Source organism: Pleurodeles waltl, chromosome 1_1 (genome assembly GCF_031143425.1).
Source record: "Pleurodeles waltl isolate 20211129_DDA chromosome 1_1, aPleWal1.hap1.20221129, whole genome shotgun sequence".
Classification (NCBI taxonomy): domain Eukaryota; kingdom Metazoa; phylum Chordata; class Amphibia; order Caudata; family Salamandridae; genus Pleurodeles; species Pleurodeles waltl.
This window is the reverse complement of record NC_090436.1, coordinates 380,038,687-380,059,684: the sequence shown is the minus strand read 5'-3', so window position 1 is coordinate 380,059,684 and position 20,998 is coordinate 380,038,687.

Below are 20,998 nucleotides of genomic sequence, written 5' to 3'. Positions count from 1 at the left end.
ACATAAATTGGTCAACCCTGCCTCATAATTTTGCCTTTTCCTGCCATATAATTCCAGCACTTCCATTTACCTTCTTCCTCTATCTGCAGCAAAAAAATGAAAATGTTGCCATTTAGCATCCTAATATTAAATCTGCCATGCTAATTCCAATAAAATGCCACCACCCCACCATCAGAGTTGCTGGCTGGCTAACAAATCCCCCGCAAAAAAACACATGACAGCCACGAAGGAGTAACAAAAGAAATAAACTAGAAGGGTCACCCAAACACTTCAAGAGTGTCCACACAGTCATAGTGTAATAATGATGTTAAGTTGGCCTGAATTATGGTTATAATTGTAATAAAGAGAGGTTATTAAATTATACACAATTATCATATAAACCTTTATCAGAAATAAACTTTTGGCATTGGACTGTAATGCTCAAAACAGCCCCTAGAGGGCACCAGAACAAAAATATAATTGGTAAGAAACATGGTCATGTAACCATATTGTTAGCCCCTAGAGGGCATATCCCCATGAAAAAACACAGGAGAAAGTAATGCAGTGTAACCATATACTTAGTCCCTAAAGGACATTTTTAGATCTATCAGGCCTACTGCAATGATATTACAAACAAGACCTTTAAAGCAACATTTCTCCCAGCTGTAAAAACAAAGTTGTAGCCAAAAGTTCAGTTGAAAGCTGAAAAGACAGTGACACTGAGTGGTGGGAGTGGTTATTATTTTGGGGTCCCCACTAACCTAGTGTGGGAATCCAGAGATGGGGTAGACAGAAAGAGCATTTTGAAGGTGGTCCCATTGTCCTAGGACCACCGTAGTCCGAGTTATGAGCAAACATGTTTTGTAAAAATAATGCCCTGGAGGACCCACAGTGAAAATAACACTTGGTCATATAACTCTATAGTTAGCCCCTGGAGGGCATAACCTCACAAAAAATGGCAGAAAGTAATGCTCTGCAACCATACATTTAACCCCTAAGGGACATAACACATATTCTGAACTTACAGGACTATAGCAATAATATTACAAAGAAAACCCTTAAAACAAACGTGACTCTCAGCTGTAAAAGAAACATTTCAGCCATGAGAAAGGTTAAACAGACACTGAATGGTGGGAGGAGTTATTATTATTGGGGCCCCACTAACCTATTGTAGGGACCCAAAGATGATGTAGACAGAAAGAACACAATGTTGGAACGTTTTGGTGGTGGTCCGTTTTCGTAGGGCCACCACATTCTGTTATGGGCAAAAACATTTTGAAAAAGAAAGCTTGCAAAGCATTATGGGCCAAATTTCCTGAGTGCAGTGAATATTGTAGTATCGTCTCTCCCGCTGTGCTGGGAGAGCCGCTTTCGCTTTGAGGATTTCTGTTTTAGCAAAGCATTCACCAGTTTCAAATGTTGTAAAGGGAGAGCCACAAGAAATGACTCTGATTAGGTAACTCTGAACAATTTGACCAGCTATCTAATACCGCCGATTAAGTTCATGCTGTTGTGCCTGTTCATGCTATGAGCGCCATGGCTGCCATGCAGAACGAAGGGGAGAGACAAAAGAAATAGTTCTCCCACGCTGAAGTATATCGGCAGTCGTGCAATAATCCATGTAACAGGGGCAGTGTGCAAGGTGTGACAACAACAGCCTCAATGCAGGACAAACGTAAAGCATTTACCAATGACATCAAGTGATATTTGAAAGGCAAGCCCACGAATGAGTGAAAGTAATGGGCGTGACATGGGCATGGTTAAAAGCCCACAATACCTATAACAGATCAAAGCGATTGTGCACTCAACCTAAAAAGACTTCTTTCAGAGGCCAGTGATCAGTTGAAAGTTCAACATGGTGCAGGACATAAAGCACTGTCCTGGGACCCCTCAAGCAGCCTATGTGTGAGCATGTGTCCACATGCCGGGAAAGCAGAGGTGTGAATGACATTTTTATTGGTCTTCCCTAAACAACATAGACATGCCAGACAGGAAGTCAGGCAGGTAGATAGGGAGATAGATAGATGGATAGATAGATAGATGTTGCCTCCTCTCCAGAACCTGCCTCATTCCATTTCCCAATGAAACAAGATGTTGTTGCCATGCGATTAGGTATGCGAAACAAACAGAACATTTTTCCAATCTAGTTAGCTGGAACAGAAAATGTAATGCAATGTGTTCACTCCATCTGACTGAACAGACGGGCACATTTTGCTTTCCAGGAATGAGCTGCCAGGTTCCACTGATATGGACAGCGAAGCGCCTGTCAGCAGTAAATGCGAGCTTTACTTGATGACGAAGCACATTATTCCTGCTGTCCAATGTATTTATGTGACACGAGGAGCAGTGTGCCGTGCTGTAGAGAAATCTGTGTGACAGGGTCTGAAACAAATAGATGATAACTTGAAAATCGGCGCGTGCATTTATTATCTGTGAAACAGCTGGTGTGCGGCCCGATGTAAGCAAGACGGGCTTAGGGATTGTTTAGGATTGCTTAGGGAGCAGAGAGGACACCGGGGAGGAGGATGGGCGGCCAGCGGTGAGGCAAAGCAACGCATTTCATAAATTCATAATAACACCTTTCAGGAATGCGAGTGAAAATAACACGGAGCTAGTTAATATGAAGTCTTAGGAGCTTTTGCCACATCCGTGACGTAGGCCTTTGGCCTAATAGAAGGGTCTCAATGGCGCAGTAAGGGTGCCTTGGACCCTAAGGCAAACGGGAAAATGGGCCCTAGTCGTCTAGTTTTATACAGTTATAACTGGGGTGCAATGGACCCCTCACTCAAGCCTCTGAGTCCAGGTACCACTGCTCCTGCCACACTTATTTTAGCTAGGACCCTGACGATGCAGGGTGTGTGAAAGGAAGTGTTGCCTCTTCTTCTAATGACAAATGTTTTCATGCATGTAAATAAGTGCTCTAATAAGTCAGTAACCATCCTGGGCTTTCTTCATCCAGGCAAGGATTTCAGTTTCGTCTGAAGCCTGATTCTTGCAGAAGCCTCTTTCTATGATCAGAATTGCCACCCTCTTCTGGACTGGCCTCCTGGAACCTCATCTTGAACCAAGCCAGCGTTAAGCCTTCATTCATGACACAATCACCACCACAGTCTAGTACAGTGTAAAAGACCATTTATTAGGACAGGATTGCAAATAACTTCAACATCTGAGCAAACTTTAGCAATTAGCTTGCAAGTTCTCAATTCTGCACCACCCCTTTTGTGTTGCTGCCTTTTACTTTCGCTCCCCACTTTTCCCTCAGTTCACCCAGGTTCCTCCTTCCATTCACCTATTGTCCATGGTCTCCCTCCACCTCACCTCAATTCTCACCTCTTTCCCTCATTGATCAGTCAAAGGCATCCCACACCCTGTCATCCTTCACATGTGCTACCCCTCCCCCCAGCCCCGAAGGGGTGGACAGGCCAGCACCTGACTCCCCCCCAGCTAATGCCTCCCAGAGAACCCCAGAGGGCTTTTCACTGCCCCACCAGCAAACCCACTGCAACAAAGCATCCTTCAGTCACTGTCCCTGTACCAGACTTTCTCACCCCACAGCTCCTCCAGCATGTCCCGCAATTCCACAATTAAATAAGCATTGCCCATGTCCAAAAGGTGTACACCTTCTTCACGTAAGAGCACAGTGTTCTCCACAGTAATCCCTTCATGTTTAACACCTTGAGATCATGAGCCCAGAAAAAAACCCTCATTGCCCAGTTCAGCTTCCTTCTAGCTCTGTCAATTGTCCCATGCTTCATTGCTCCCCCTCCATTTCCTACAGGGCACCATTTCAGTCCGTACTAAACAAGTCCCTGCCATTTTCTGCCGAAGTAACGAAAGGTCCCATTGCATGTGTTGCAGTAGGGAGAGCCCTGATTAGCGCACCAGATCATTCTCCCCCAGGTGAAGAACTTTAACATTAGGACAGCCTCAGTTTAGTATCACAGAGGTTAAAAAAGGCAACAAGTTTCCCCGTCTCATCCCACTCTTTCCTCACCACAAAACTTCATGGCAACTGCCAGACAATCCAAGGGAGCGTCCATAAATCTGCTTCTCTGCATACTTTGCTGCCCAATGGATAAAGGAGTGTCCCACCAGCAACATGACCACTGTGGACCTCTCAGGGCCACTCACAGCCTGTGAAAAGAGAAATAAATCAGTAGTGTACAGCTGCATCCCTTACACCCCCAGGACTCCCCTCCCCCAGCAAAAACATTTTAACTCTTTTATTTGTGCACATATGTCCCACAACACCTTGATTGCCACCTGCTAATCTGCCAAATCTGCACCCAGTCCCAGCCCAAACGAGTAGCCGCCTTTGCTGCTCCAATCCTGAAAGAGTGGTTCCCAAAATTGTCCTCCTTCCTCCCAATCCCTCGCAATGCCATCCTCAAACTGCCAACAACTCAAAGGCGGTAAGCTTCTCCCCATTAGCGTAACAAAAATTTCCCTCATTTGTGGCCAACGCCCATTTCCCAAAACTGCACCACTCATGCACCGGGCATGCTTCTCCATTCCCCCTCTTCATCAGCCATACCCATTTACCCCTCCCCAGCAGGTCTGTCTTGGATCTTCTCAACCAGCTGCCCAGTTTCTCAACTTACAGTCTTGTCTCTCCATGTTGTACCACAACAGCCTTGCCACACCCAACAATTCAGACATTCTAAATGCCCCAAAGAACATCCATATCATACAAAGCCTGAAAAGTGGCACTTCATAGACATCCCTGCAACAGACAAAAAGCACATGCGACAATTCTAACAGCAACACAAAGGCGATAGCTTCTCTCAAAAGCCTGTACTGCCCTGTCCTTTCCTTTCTCCGCCCCTTCAACATCCTACCTAAGATGTCATGCCTGGCTGGGTCGAAACCTAAAAACAACTTACCATAGAACGATAAACCTGTTAACTTACTGGCTATTGATGCAGGTGACAAACCTTTGTGAATCAAAAACAGGACAAAACGTATTACTTTTGCCTCTAGCACTACCTGATCCTGACTCCAGCACTCTTCCTTGTTCCCCTCAAAGGACTGAAATTCCAACCAGGCCAGACAGTAGCTTCTCTGAGTGGACTCAGCTAAGGACTTCTCGACCAGCCTAACAACAGTCATGCCCCCCACTTCAAAATCTCTGCCGAAACAGCCACCTTGTGTTCATCTGTGCCAGGTGCCAGGCTGCAGAGACATTGCCAACAAGACAGTGAATCAGCTATAGAATTGTTGACCCATGGAATGTGGGTTGCCTTAAGTACTACATTCAATCTGAGACAGATGAGCATGAAACGTCGAAGGAGCCACAGTACCCTTACATCCCTGGCTTTTTGCCTATTCACCAGTTCAACCACTGTCACGTTATCCACAGGAAACATCACCGTCCGATTGGCCAACTCAACCCCCCAGACCGCAAGCGCCGCAAGCAACTAAAAAAACTCCAAGAAGGCTATGCTTTACCCTTGCTCCAACCATCGCTGAGGCCACACTTCCACACACCACCTGCTGTCCCACAACAGACCCAAACCAGAAGTGCCCCCACATCAGAAAAGATTTGAACCTGGCACACGGTGTCCTCCTTGCGGCAAAAACACAGACACCCTGTTTGAATTCATAAGGAAAGCCTCCGCAACTCCAATGTCCTCATTCCCAGGGAAACACTTATCTGGTAACGATGCACCTTACATGGCTAGGCCCATCCTCCTGCAGAAAGTCCTTCCCCCACAAGACTCAGCATGCAAAATTCAGAAAATCAAGCAGTTGCTGCACCGCTTTCAACTCAACCTTGTTCAAGACCAGCTTGTGTCGCTGAAAAAACAAAATCTCATTCACTTTGTCTGCAGGAAGTCGCACCTCGAGGGCCACCGTGTCCAAGTCCATGCCCAGGAATGTCAGTACCCTGCTAGGACCCTCCATCGTTTCAGGAGCCAAAGGAACTCCCAGCTCACCAGCTAGTTTCTCAAAACACCTCAATGCCTTGCCGCATGCTCCAGACCCAGCCTGACCCACAAACAGGAAATCACCCAGATAATGAGACTATATGATGTATGCTCACCTTCATGAAAACCCACTGCAAAAAGATACCAGACGCTTCAAAGAATGCCCAGGAGATGGCACAACTCATAGGAAGGACGCTGTCCACATATATGGCCCCATCCATTTGCATGTCCAATACGGACAAGTCGGCTGGGTATGTGGGCAGCAACCAGAAAGCCACCTTTATGTCACATTTGCCAATTCCGATCTCTTACTGCACCTTCGAATCAGGCGAATGACATCGTCCACCGAAGTATAGACCACCCGTATGTCCTCTGAAGCAATTAAATTGTTCACTGATGCTCCCTCTGGCCAGGACAAGTGGCGTATGAGGCGAAACTCCCCCTTCCTCTTCCTAGCCACCACACCCAAAGGTGAGATCATCAAATCGTCCATGGGCCACCTGTTAAAAGGGCTCACGATTCTTCCCTCACTGACATACTTGTGCAACTTTTCTGTCACCACGCCTGGTGCTTCCTTGGCCAACTGCAAATTGTCAGCCCAGTTCTTCACTCTTAACCCTTGACATCCCGCCATGAGCCCTTCTCTGAAACCCCACTCCAACCTCAATGTTGTCTCTCTGTCAAGATATAGACTCAGCCAGGGCAGCAATTTGTCAAGCTTAATTTGCATAATTGTCCCGGCAGCGCCTTGAGCCCCTCGCCCTGTAGATGCCCTCCATTGTTCTGATTGACTAGCCAACAAGAAGCATTGCATGACTGGGTTCCTACCTCTACTCTTTGAGCACTCGTGCTTAAGTTTACATGGGTGTCGCAAGCAGAAACCCTTATTAAAGTTCCAGCAGGCTCTCGCGTTTGACGCTGGGTGTTCCTGTGTGCTACCCACCCCTGCCTGGGTGGGAAGAGGTTGAAAAGGCTTGTAAATCACCAGCAGACCGCTCGCTGCATGGGTTGATGCTGCTGACTGCATCTGCAATTCGGAATCTACATCCCCCCATGGTTTATCAGGATTCACACTCACCTGAGCCTGGAACTCTTCATCATAACTAAGCCACGCGTAACCCTCAAAATGCATTAGAGCCTTCTGGATGATGTCCATACATTTGAACACAGCGATAGCTCAATCTGGGTATTTGTCACAATAAATGCTTGCATATATTAGGAACTCGGATGGCCAATTTTCCATTGTGATGGGCACTCAGGGCCTACACGCTAGCTCCCACTCTTCTTCCTTGGACTCTTCCTTAGCCTGTATATCCCGGTGTAACAGCTTAAACACGTCCACGTATTCATGCTTCCATATTCTGGCTTTTGTTTTTTTCAGAGACATGTGAGCCGAGCGACATAACCAACCCCATGTAGGGGAACCTCCTCTTGTGTCCCCCCCTTTTTCCTCAACCTCCGTGTCCCCTTTACTTTTCTTTCCAGCCGCCTCTGCCCACATCTGTCCCCACATCCGTCTCCACATCCAGCCTTGCCCCAGCACCTCCCCGTTACCCTGTTTTGGCCCTTCCTTCTCGTTCATTGTCCCATCCCCACTCCAACAGATTTGTAATGCACTTGTATTGTGTCATGCTGTGGGGTTTCCCATTCTGACCACCACTCCCCCTTACCCTTTGGCTCCTTCTCCGGTTCACATGCCACGTTGCGACCACGTCTGCAATCTTCTTTGTGTCTCCCTGCTGTGGCTCCTTGTCCACACTGGACATCTGCAAAATATTAATTGAAGAGGGTTTTACTCCGCTGCTATGCCCCTTGCACCCATCAGTCACCTTGCTCACCTCGGCACACTGTCATCATCGTAATCTAGCTCCACTTCCTCTTCTTCCTCCACTTCATGCATCACTCTCGCATTCCCATCAACCAGCTCGCCATGCTGTGTCTCCCTTCCATCCCCCACATGGCGTTTGCCATTTGGTGCTCATGAGCGTTCCCTCGCTGTAGGGAAGGCTGCCGCTGGCCCACCTATTTCTACGGACCAACGTCCAAGGCCCTTCTTGAGCCCTGTTGGCATCACCACCTGTTCGCCAATCTCACCTATTGGCTTTGATGCTCCTTCCACCACATGGCCGCTCCAGCCATGTGTGCTTCTTGCACTGCCGGACCTACAGCCCACACTGGACTCATGCTCCTTTCCGCCACAATCCTGCAGTACCCAAACCCAATATCTCCCCTCACCTGCCTGTCCAAGGGGCCCCCACCCCTCCAATGGACCCTCTGCACTGTTCTTCCTCTTCATTTGCCCCTCGCAGCCTGAGTTGCCTTCCCTGTCCTTGCAAAGTTTCTCCCATCGTTCCTCTGTTTTTGCCACCAACCTGCACTGTTCCTGTATTCTGGTCTTAATATCCACAGTGTACCAAGCGGTGGCTGCTGACATTTGGCACTTCCCTACACCTGGACCCTGGGGTTCTTCTTGAGCACGGGTGCCCCCCCTCCTGCCAACTTCATAATGCCCCTTTGGCAAGGGGCCCCAACGTCCCCTTGCCTTGTTCTGTCCCCAGGCCTGTCACTCTTGGCCTTGCTCTTGCCATCTTGAGCCTGGCTAGTTTCTTTTCTAGCTCCCCTGGTTGTCCCAGTTGACAAATCCAGTGGCTGGTCCTCATTTGTGCCTCCCTCTGTTGCCTGCTTTCTTGTTCTGTGGTTAACACCTTCCCTTTGTGTGCCTCAGCCACCTCAAAGTTGCCTGTTTCCCTGGCCTGCTCCAGCTCGAGTATGAGGCTCTGCCACCTCCCCGGGGTCATCTTTGGGGCTGGTGGTGTAGACGCGCTGGGCCCCGCCCTCCCTGCCGACTTCTGCCATGCAATTTTTGCCTTTGGCAATTGGCACATGGCTACTGCCTCTGCCATGCCGCTCACCACTGCCTGCGTAGGGTGCTACATCCCCACCCAGCACAGGTCTAACACTCCCGGCCTGAGGTCTGCCCTACCTGCTTCACCGATAACGCGGCGCGCACCGCTTCTGCCTCCGCCTGCACACTGCCCTCCATTAACTGGTCGCGTTGCAGGCCTTCCTACTCTTGCCGGCCCAAAGTTACAGCAGTGCGAGAAGTGAGCCACCACCAGGAAGAGGCAAACCCTTCCTATTATTGCTTATTTTAACTCCCACCCTAGATGGTCCCCTACATCCCCCCACCTATCCTGTTCCATTGACGCTTTCCACGTCACGAAGAGTCCTGTGGAGAGTCTAGGCTGCGCCTGTTGCTCTCCATGGGGACCTTTATTTTGGAGAAGGCATGCATTGGAAAAGCAGAATAGGACACCTGCCTGGAGTGGAGCAGGTGCCAAGACCCTAGAGTTCTGGGTAAAATTTAAATTGCCTTTGAAGACAGAAAGGGCTGGGATATCCAAGATCTCAACCATAGTCTCAACCACAGATTTTCTAGGTCTAGACCAACAGCATAGCTGTCTGCCTGGCATTATGTTACAAATTGTCTAAAAAAACATATATGGTGTGGAGGGTTCAGAGGAGTAAACATCTCTTAGCACATGCTATTTTCTGTAGCATTATACCTTGTAGACATGCTTCCATTGCAATTCATGAGTGACTTTTATTTGTGATCTCAAAACAACAATTATCAGAATGTTTGATACATTGAATCCTTTTTTGGGGTGATTCATCAAGTGGGGGCCGTGAAAAAGGGGGTTCCCAAAATGCAGTTTCCTATGGAGATTTTAGACACAACTACAGCCCGAGCTGCTTGACAAACTTACACCAAATTTGGCGGAAAGCTGACTTTTTGTCCAGAGAGCATGCTGTTTGTGATTTAGTGTAAATCCGTTCAGTAGTTTGGGAGTTATTAAGGGAAAAAAGATATCTAGATATCTAGAGATCCTTTGTGGAGGATCCGCAGATCCACACATCAAAGCAAGGCCCTGATTGGCTGGCCACAACCTGAAAAAAAAGTTATGTCTGCCATTTTATGTATCGGGAAAGGGTCCCAGGGTATGAAAAGTGGCGTGTAATTTATATGTAATGGTCAGGGTAGAGATACCCTTACCCAATGTTTGTGTTACAGAGGAGCAAAAGTAGGTATAACAGGCAAGAAATTGCCAAAAAATGTTTTTCTATGTGAAAATCCACGATGGATCCCACCGCAAATTAAAGATATATATATATATATATATATAGTTATGCACCCACTTACAAACCACTCAGACACTCACATACCCACTCACAGACCCACATGGACACTCTCACACCGACCTACACAGATAGTCCAACGCCTACCCACAGACCCACTCAGACACTCAACACCTACTCACAGACCCTCTCACACCCACTCACAGACCCATGAGACAGTCTCACACCCACTCACAGACTCACACAGACACTGATGCACCCACTCACAGACCCACACAGACACTCTCACACCCACTCACTGATCAACTGAGACACTCACACACCCACTCACAGACCCACACAGACACTCACACACCCCTCAGACCCACACATACACTCATTCACCCATTCATACATCCACACAGACCCTCTCACACCCATTCACAGACCCATGCAGACACTCGCACACTCATTCACAGACTCACACAGACATTCACACACCCACTCACAGACCATCACAGACACTCTCAGACCCATTCACTGACCCACACACTCACACAGTCCCATACAGACACACTCACAACCAACACAGACCCACACAGATACTCACACACCCACTCACATACCTACACAGACCCTCTCAACCCACTCACAGTGCCTCTCAGATGCTCACACACCCACTCAGAAACCCACTCAATCACACATCCACTCACAGACCTACACAGACAATCACACTCCCACTAACAGATGCACACAGACACTCTCAGGCTCACTCGTAGACCAACTGAGATACTCACACATCTACTCAGAGACCAACTCAGATATTCAGACACCCACTCACAGACCTACTGAGACACGTACACAGGCACTCACAGACCCACTCAGACACTGACACACCTACTCACAGACCCACTCAGACAGTCACACACCCACTCACAGGCACACACAGACACTCTCAGACCCACTCAAAGACCCATGCAGATACTTACACATCCACTGAAAGAGTCACACACCCACTCACACACTGATAAAAAAACTAAAATATCCACTGACGCATCCTGAAGTGTAGCTGGTGTTTATTGGATGAGTTCTTTTGGTTTGTGAATCCGCAATGGATCCACAGATCAGAAAGAGATTTAAAAAATAGGAATTAAAAAAGAAAGAAATCTGGCTTTGGTAAAAGGATTAGCTTTGAAAAGAGCTGTTGTGCTTATGACTTGTAGATGACACCTACATTTAAAACAGGATGCAGTCTTTCAAGTTGTGGAGGAACACCCTGTTGCTTTCCACTGTCAAATGAATTCCATAATTTTTTTAGATACCGACCATGGCAAATCGTAAATTATTGTGGTATACAGAACCTGTGTTGTCTCTGAGGAATGCAGAAACAGTTTTAGGTACGTTTCCTGGATTTGTCTATCTGTGGACAGAATTAAATTGACCACATCCACTTCTGCCTTTGGCAAATTTTAGAGAAGACTAAGCAGTGTGTGGGAAAAGTGTCATCAATTTACTAAAGGTATCATTCATTAGGATTTCCAGTCCTGCCTCAGTAATCGTGCCTAGGCCATTGCCACCACAGTGCACAATCATGAGTTCTGGATGTGTGCAATCTATAATGCTTTCAACCAAAGGCAGCAATTAATGCCACTTTAACCCTTTCTGGCCAACCGAGGTAATATCGACATTAGGTAAAGCCAGGTCTCTGTCAATACTACTCTTTCTAGCTCTCTCTCTAGCCCAAAACACAAAACAATAGCCCACAATACACACTCTGAGCATTTTGGAGGAGAGCTGGAGTAGTACACAGGAGAAGGATGCAGCTGAATGAGACAGATTTCAAGTGAAAGGCAGTTAAAATAGAGGATAGCACCTAAAATGTAAAAGATCATTTTTGACTGGATAGTGTAAATATGCTGGTGGCTAAAACGATGTAGACATATTAAGGTAAAAGTAAGCACATGTGTGCTTGGCTTTGGGGAAGTAAGAAAAAGAATAATGGTGTTTGACATATGCTCATAATTCCAAACACTCAACCACACCAGCTACAGTTAGTTTTGAAGCTAGTAAGCTTCTCTGAGAGTGTTCTGATCTTTTGACCTAGTGCTGGCAGGGAATGTTTCAAACCTGGTCGCTAAGGAAACAGAGCTTCAAGAGCATGAGGGAAGGGAACACAAAAGACTAGACTGTTAACATGAAATGAGAGGGGTATAAAAATAAATGCTGAATAAGGAGTGTGTGTGCTCAAATGTAGTCATTTATAGTAAGTGGAGTATAAATGGCATTGCTTATCAGCAGATTATGAAGTGGATTTATGGACTATTGTGTGGATTCACGGATCCACTGCGATATTACACGAGGGCCACGCTGAGTGCTGCGGCAGATCCACGCATCCACCCAAAAAACAGACTGACCATTCAGAAGTGGTGTTAAAAAAGTCAACTATGAAAGGAAGGTTGGGATTTGTTTTCTACATGCGTAACTCTTCAAGCAGAGTTGAAAGGGTGGCACTTAATGGTTCCTTTGTATGAGAATGGTATACCATTCTTGTGCTTGAAAATTCACATTTTCAGTGAGAAGTGATTCCAACTGATGCTGACAAAAACACAGACCAACAAACACATTTAACAGGTATGTGAATTAGGGTGTACTTTATGAAAGAAAATGTGTTTGAAAAGGCATGTGTGTATCTAAGGTGGATGAAAGTGTGTAGGATGTATACAAGATGAAAAATGGAATATGGAGGAAGGGTACATGATGATAATAAGGAAAAGTACAGTGACCACCAAAGGAGGTAGAAACATTTATAAAGAGTAACAACACTTTTTTATCAATATGCTAAAAATTAATGTGTTTTGAAAGTGGATGTAGATGACTGATTACAATAAATAAATGAATAGTCAATTTTCTGTACCCAGTCAGCAACACAAGCAGGAACTCATACATCAAGTTTCAGTTTTGCAGAACCAACTATCATCACCGTACTAGTACAAGTAGAAAGTAAGTAACACACTGTAGTAAAAACGTTTTTCACATCCCCATACAGACATTTCTGTGATTTAGTCAGAGAGATATAGAGCCATTTCTGAATTCTAGAAATAATTCTGTTACAGATACTGACACATCCAAACAGTAATACAGCTACATACTGAGAGACACACAAGCACACCCAGCCAAACACTAATGCAGTCTCTTGACACTCATCCAAACACTAATGCAGCCACTGACACACCCAGGCACACACTGATACAGCCACTGACATACCCAGCCAAACACTAATGCAGAGACTCACACACCCGTGCACATACTGATATAGACACTCAGCCAAACACTAATACATTCACTGACTCACAGGTACACTCTGATGCAACCACTGACATGCACAACACATACCCACTGTAGGAAAGTACCATCTTGCCTGGCATGTTACCCTCATTTTTCCATGTATGTCAGTTTGTTTTTGGCTGTCTCACTGGGATCCTGCTAGCCAGGACCCCAGTGCTCATAGTTTGTGGCCTGAATGTGTGTACCTGTGTAGTGACTAACTGTGTCACTGAGGCTCTGCTAATCAGAACCTCAGTGCTTATGCTGTCTCTACCTTTAAAATTGTCACTATAGGCTAGTGACCATTTTCACCAATTCTAATTGGCACACTGGAACACCCTTATAATTCCCTAGTATATGGTACCTAGATACCCAGGGTATTGGGGTTCCAGGAGATCCCTATGGGCTGCAGCATTTCTTTTGCCACCCATAGGGAACTCAGACAAATCTTACACAGGTCTGCCACTGCAGCCTGAGTGAAATAATGTACACGTTATTTCACAGCCATTTTACACTGCACTTAAGTAACTTATAAGTCACCTATATGTCTAACCTTCACTTAGTGAAGGTTAGGTGCAAAGTTACTAAGTGTGAGGGCACCCTGGCACTAGCCAAGGTGCCCCCACATAGTTCAGGGCAATTTCCCTGGACTTTGTGAGTGCGGAGAAACCATTACACGCGTGCACTACATATAGGTCAATACCTATATGTAGCTTCACAATGGTAACTCCGAATTTGGCCATGTAACATGTCTAAGAACATGGAATTGTCCCCCCATGCCAAATCTGGTATTGGGGTGCCAATCCCATGGATCCCCGGGGCTCTACTATGGACCCCGGGTACTGCCAAACCAGCTCTCTGGGGTTTTCTCTGCAGCTACCGCTGCTGCCACCCCACAGACAGGGTTCTGCCCTCCTGGGGTCTGGCCAGCCTAGTCCCAGGAAGGCAGAACAAAGGATTTCCTCTGAGAGAGGGTGTCACATCCTCTCCCTTTGGAAATAGGTGTTAAGGGCTGGGGAAGAGTAGCCTCACCCAGCCTTTGGAAGTGCTTTGAAGGGCACATATGGTGCCCTCCTTGCATAAGCCAGTCTACACCGGTTCAGGGAACCCCCAGTCCCTGCTCTTGCGCGAAACTGGACAAAGGAGGGGAGTGACCACTCCCCTGTCCATCAGCACCCCAGGGTGCCCAGAGCTCCTCCAGTGTGTCCCAGACCTCTGCCATCTTAGATCCAGAGGTGTGAGGGCACTCTTGAGGCCTCTGAGTGGCCAGTGCCAGCAGGTGACATCAGAGACCCCTCCTGATAGGTGCCTACCTGACTAGGTGGCCAATCCTCCTCTGGGGGCTATTTAGGGTCTCTCCAGTGGGCTTTTCCTCAGATAACGACTTGCAAGAATTCACCAGAGTTCGTCTGCACCTCTCTCTTCGACTTCTACCAAGGATCGACCGCTGACTGCTCCAGGATGCCTGCAAAACTGTAACAAAGTAGCAAGAAGACTACCACAGCCTAGCCCAGGTCCCAAGCACTCCGTCCTGCATTGCTCAACTTGCTGAGTTGACCTCCGGCTTTGTGGGACCCTCTTGTAGTATTGAGATGACCGCCATGCTCAGTCTTCTTGAACCCGTGTTGAAGGACTTCTGTGGGTGCTGCCTTCTTATGCATGGGCTCTCTGTATTGCTGAGGGCCCCCTCTGCCTCCTCTCCCAAGTGGCAACATCTTGGTCCTTCCTGGGCCCGGGCAGCACCATTTTCTTCAACTGCAACCTCTGCAGCTAGCAAGGCTTATTTGCAGTCTTTCTCCAAGGAAACAACTCTGCATCCTCCAACAGTCCGTGGGACATCTTCTGCACAAAGGAGAAGTTCCTAGCACCTTTTGTTGTTGCAGAATCTTCAGCTTCTTCCACTCCGAGGCAGCCATTTTGCACCTTCATCTGGGGTTTAGTGGGCTCCTGCCCCCCCGGACACTTTCATGACTCTTGGACTTGGTCCCCTTCCTTTGCAGGTCCTCAGGTCCAGGAATCCATCTTCAGTGTTTTGAACTCTGTTGTGGTCTTTGCAGAATCTCCTATCACGAGTTTAGTGTGTTTCTGGGAAAGTAGTAGCACTTTACACCTAATTTTCAGAGCCTTGGGGTGGGGTATCTTGGACACCCTTAGTGTTTTCTTACACTCCCAATGATCCTCTACACACTACACTAGCCTAGGGGTCCATTTGTGGTTCGCATTCCACTTTCTTAGTATATGGTTTGTGTTGCCCCTAGGCCTATTGCATCATATTGTATTCTACAGTGTTTGCACTACTTTCTGACTGTTTTACTTACCTGATTTTGGTGTGTGTGTATCTTTTGTGTATTTTACTTACCTCCTAAGGGAGTATATCCTCTGAGATATTTTTGGCACATTGTCAGTAAAATAAAGTACCTTTATTTTCAGTAACTCTGAGTATTGTGTTTCTCATGATATAGTACCTATATGAGATAAGTGGTATAGTAGGAGCTTTGCATGTCTCCTAGTTCAGCCTAAGCTGCTCTGCTATAGCTACCTCTATCAGCCTAAGCTGCTAGAACACTAGTAATCTACTAATAAGGGATAACTGGACCTGGCACAAGGTGTAAGTACCATCAGGTACCCACTAGAAGCCAGGCCAGCCTCCTACACCCACCCCACAACATGTCACGCCAGAAGCATCCACGCCGACACTGGGTTGCAGGTCATGGTGGACGAAATCATCAGAGTAGAGCCACAGCTCATGGGAGTCCAGGTACAGCAAACATCCATAGCCAGAAGGACGGAGTTGTGGCAGAGGATCGTGGACAGGATCAACGCAGTCGGCACATACCCACGCACAAGGGAGGACATCAGAAAGAGGTGGACGGCCTCAGGGGGAAGGTCCGATCCATGGCGTCCAGGCAGAGGAGAGCCATAAACAAGACTGGCGGTGGGCCCCCACCTCTTCCCCTTCAGTTGACATCCTAGGAAGAGAAGGTCCTGGACAGCTTGCATCCGAGGCCCTGACTCCATCAGCAGAGGGCTTGACTCTGGTAAGTCAGCAATACCCCCGAAACACCAACCACCCATGCTCAACATGGATCCCCACCACTCCCCAACACACTGCAACGCACCCCACTGCTTCCATCCCAAACACCCCAACCCCCTCCTCTGCATGTCATCCCACCCCACTCTCACCATCCCTACACACACCCCTAATGCATGGATGGCAACCACATTGTGAAGAACCACAGCACCCACAATCCTAATCAAATCAATGTCTGCGGTGCAGCAGCTGTCATTGCCAGCACTAGGAAGCCAGTCAAGCCACTGCATGCATCACAACAGGGACATAACTACAGTCACACACCTTACATCAACTGTAACCATCCACAGGTAACCCTGCCATTGACACCCTCCATGGCCTCCTTAGTAGGGGTGCTCAGGGACCTGACCACTGTCATTCGTGAGTCCACCAGCCACCAGCAGGCCTCTACCACTGGCCACAAACCATCACAATCCTCCACGTCAGCAGTAGGCAGTGGACTCGCAGGACAACAGCACCCCGACCCCTGTAGCTGAGGAACCCCCACGCAAATGAGGGCATCCAACTAGACATACAGCCGGACATGATGGCCAGACCACGACCACCGCCAGGAAGTGATCCTCTCCTGAACATTCTCCCTTGTGTGTGACTGTTACACCCTGTCAACTGTCCACTCCCATATCACTGTCTACCCATAGCCAGCACACTGGACGTGGACTACCTACATCTGGGTTAACCACTCTGATGATCTCCGCTGCCATGACCACACTCATCACCCCTTACACTTCTATCTACCAAATAAGCACCAAATGAGCACAGTTCATGTCTACCTATTTATTTGTCATGAGTATGCATGGAACTGGCAATATGTGTATAACTGAACATTTATGGGAGGGTGACAGAAGGGGGAGCAAAATCCCTGGAGGACGGATGTGTAGCAGGCAGTGGCTGGACATATGTATCAATGGAGGCAACAGGTCAAGCAGGGACCACAGTACACCACAACATTGTCCTGAAAGTAGAGCAAGACAGGGACAACAATCACTGGAGGCGTCACAGATGCCAACTCCACACAAATGCACTGTAGGAACAGGAATCCATTGCAGATCTGCCAGCCAGGTCCACAACCATATGGCCAGTACCCAATAACAACACATGCCAACCCAATGGTCCAACCCGCACAGCACCCAGCGCCAGTCCTGACTTCATACTCACTGGCACCAACAACAATGTTGCACTGCCACCCAATGTTGAATCCCAGGTTGGATGCTGCACACATGCAGCAACCATGTGTGGCACACATAGCACCTGCACTGGCAGCTCAGGGAACATACTACATACACATTGAGAGCTCAAGTGCACCAGCACAATAGCTGCCTGACTATGGGCCTGACCTGTACACTGTGACTACCTAAGTCATGGGCACATGTGACACCCCCCAACCCACCCGGAGTCAGAGCTGCAACCAATAGCGTCAGTGGTCACAGACAACAGGAGGAATCAGGGACAAGGCAGACAGTTGTAGAGGGCACATACTACACAGTTTACACATACCTGCATCTCAGCTGAAGTAATGTTGAATCAGCTCCACCCCGAAGTCAGCTGCATCCTCATTATCCTCCTCTTCATCACTCCCCATGTCTCCTTCATCCGCCACTGGCACAGCTACCCCCTCCTCTGCATCTAGCAATGGGATGTCACTCCTCAGGGCCAGATTGTGCAACAATGATCTGGCACAACTTCTGTGGGTTGTAGAGCAGGGCACCCGCGGAGACATGCAAACACCGGAACCTGGGCTTCAGCAGACCGAAGCATCTCTCAATGACCCATCTGGTATGACCATGGGCCTCATTGTAACGGTCCTCTGCAACTGAGGTTGGATGACTCACTGATGTCATGAGCCAGGGCAGGTTGGTATAGCCAGAGTCACCTGAGTGTATAGAGGGAAGCGGCATGTCAAGACTGGGAGGGCAATAGGGCAGGGACATAAGGGTACAGAGATCTGAGGACCACACTTATGGGGTACATAACGACGAGCCAGGCCCGGCCCCTCTGGAGTGGTAACATCATGTGTGGGACGCTGCTGTTCCACAGGATGTAGGAATCATACACAGAGCCTGGGTACCTGGCCGTCACCTAGGAGATGTACTGATCCGCGAGACACATCACCTGCACTTTGATTGAATTAAAGTTTTTGCTGTTTCTGTGCAGCTGTTCATTCCTCCTGGGTTGCACCAGGGAAATGTGAGTGCCATCAATGGCCCCAATCACATTTGGGATGTGTGCCACATGGTAGAACGCAATTTTGACAGTAGGCAATTCTGCAAGTCGGGGGAACCGGATGTAGCTAGACATATGTTTAATCAGGGCACACAGTACATCCCTCAGGGCGTTGCTGAACATGGGCTGTGATACCCCAGCTGCGAGGCCCACTGTGACCTGGAAGTAGCCTGAGGCAAGATAGTGGAGGACTGACAACACCTGCACTTGGGAGGGATGGCATTGGGATGACCAATGGCAGGAAACAGATCCTGCTCCAACTGGGCCACCAGTTCCACTATGGTCACACGGTTCAGGCGATAGGTCTGGATAATGTGGCGCTCCTCCAGGGTGACAAGGTCGACTAGGGGCCTGAACACCAGTGCATTATTCATCCTCAGCTGTGCATTGTACCTGTGAACAGGAGAGAGGTGGTACAATATTATGCAGTATAGACGTGTGACGCACTAAATTTCACACATTGTAAATGTAAAATGGTTGCCGCCTGTCTGCATGCATGGGACAGGTGGAAGTGAGATCATCCCGCCGGCGTAACATGTCATGGCAGTTGTGTAATTCACCATGTGTTCACACTGTTGCCAATGGGAGGCAGGATCCAATGGTGATCGCCGCCGGGATGGAGGACCTGAGACGCTGGGCCCGGAAGACCGCGGAGGCCCAGCTGGGGACATCCTCCCAAATGAGAGAGGGGTGCCTGTCGGACCCTGGCCCCCTAATGGCCCGCATATTGGCGGTGGCCTACCCTGAGGTGGATGGGCGCTTGAGGGCAGCACAGCAGCCACTTGGGAATAAGTACTCCCTCTCACTTGTAATATACATTAGCATTGTGTCTCTGGGTGGGCACCATTAGGTAGCTGTGGTGTGGATGCTAGGTACAATGATGTCCACTATGGGTTGTGTCCATCTGGGCAGGATTAACATCACAGGTGTAAGTAATGCCATGCAGCCAGTGGTAGCAGGGCTGACTCCTTCAAGGAAAAACTGCGTGGCCACCTACTTGCTAGATTAGCTTGCCAGCACATGGCAACAGGATCTTTAGGGTTGTGGTGTCAGGGAACTGTGGTTGGTCCTGGCCAACCACTGTGCCAGGGGTGTATCCATGACCTAATTCAGCTGGCAGGCACTGCATGTATAGTGGGGTGGGTGCACCAAGAGGTGGCAGTGCTACTTGACAAAAGCTAAGGAGGCCTGCCAACTACCCGTGCAGGATCCTGTTGGGTGTGTAGTCCTTTGCATGCCTGTCTGAACAGCCATGGGTAGTGGGCAGGTACTGGACAGGTGTGGAGGGTATGACACTCCTTATGTAGATATTTGCATCAGTCAGACCATCAGCGGTTGACATGTGCATTGTTGCGGTTTCCCCCATGGTGTTCCCAAGTTGTAGGATGTTCAGAGCTGGGCATGATGTATCATGGCATGGCATCAAATGCTGATGTTCAACCCTGTGTGACTGTTGTGCTGACATTGACCTATTGCACCCTGTATCTCTCTCTCTCTCTCCCTCCCTGTTCTCCTCTGTCTTTGTGTGCATCAGCATCATCTGGCGAAGGAGAAGGCGCACCGGCGAGTGGGGAAGCTGCAGCCTATGGTACCCAGGAGGCTGACACCAGCGGAGCCGAGGGGACCAGTGTGACGGAGGGTGAGGGGAGTACCATGGGGGAGACCGGATCAACCACACCATCTTTAGATTCCTCCTCCGATGGTGGCTCCACGGCAGTGGCGGACCCATCTGGGACCACCCCAGCACCATCCTTGTCCACCCCCCCTTACCAGCACTGCCCTCCCTGTAGCTTCCCACCCAGTTGACCGTGCCCGCTCACCCAAGAGGGTGGGCATCTCCTTCGCGCAGGTACCTCTGCCCCTGCCCCAGTCAGCCCTGCTGCCCTCAATGAGGAGGCTATTTACCTTCTGAGGTCCATCCCTGTGGGGCAGACAACTATCGTAAATGCATCTAGGAACTGGCATCCCAGATGCAACAGTGCAATGCGTTCCTGGAAGGCATTCACTGTGCCTTGTCTGGCCTACAGAGATAATTTCAGGCTCTGGCCTCCTCCTTGATGGCAGCCAGTGTCCCTTCCTCTTCTGTCCCCCCTCCAGCTACTTGTTCCCAATTTCACATCCCTCTCCCCTCACCCATTCAAGGCATATCTACTGACCCACATGCATCCACATCAACAGACACAGTATGCAAGGACAGACATAAGCACCACAGACATCACCATTGCCGTGCACACACTCAACAGACACATGCAGACATGACAACATCCACACCTTACACTGACTCCCCAACCACCCCACCTCACAGTTGACACACCACTCACATCTGCAGTCAGCATTACAT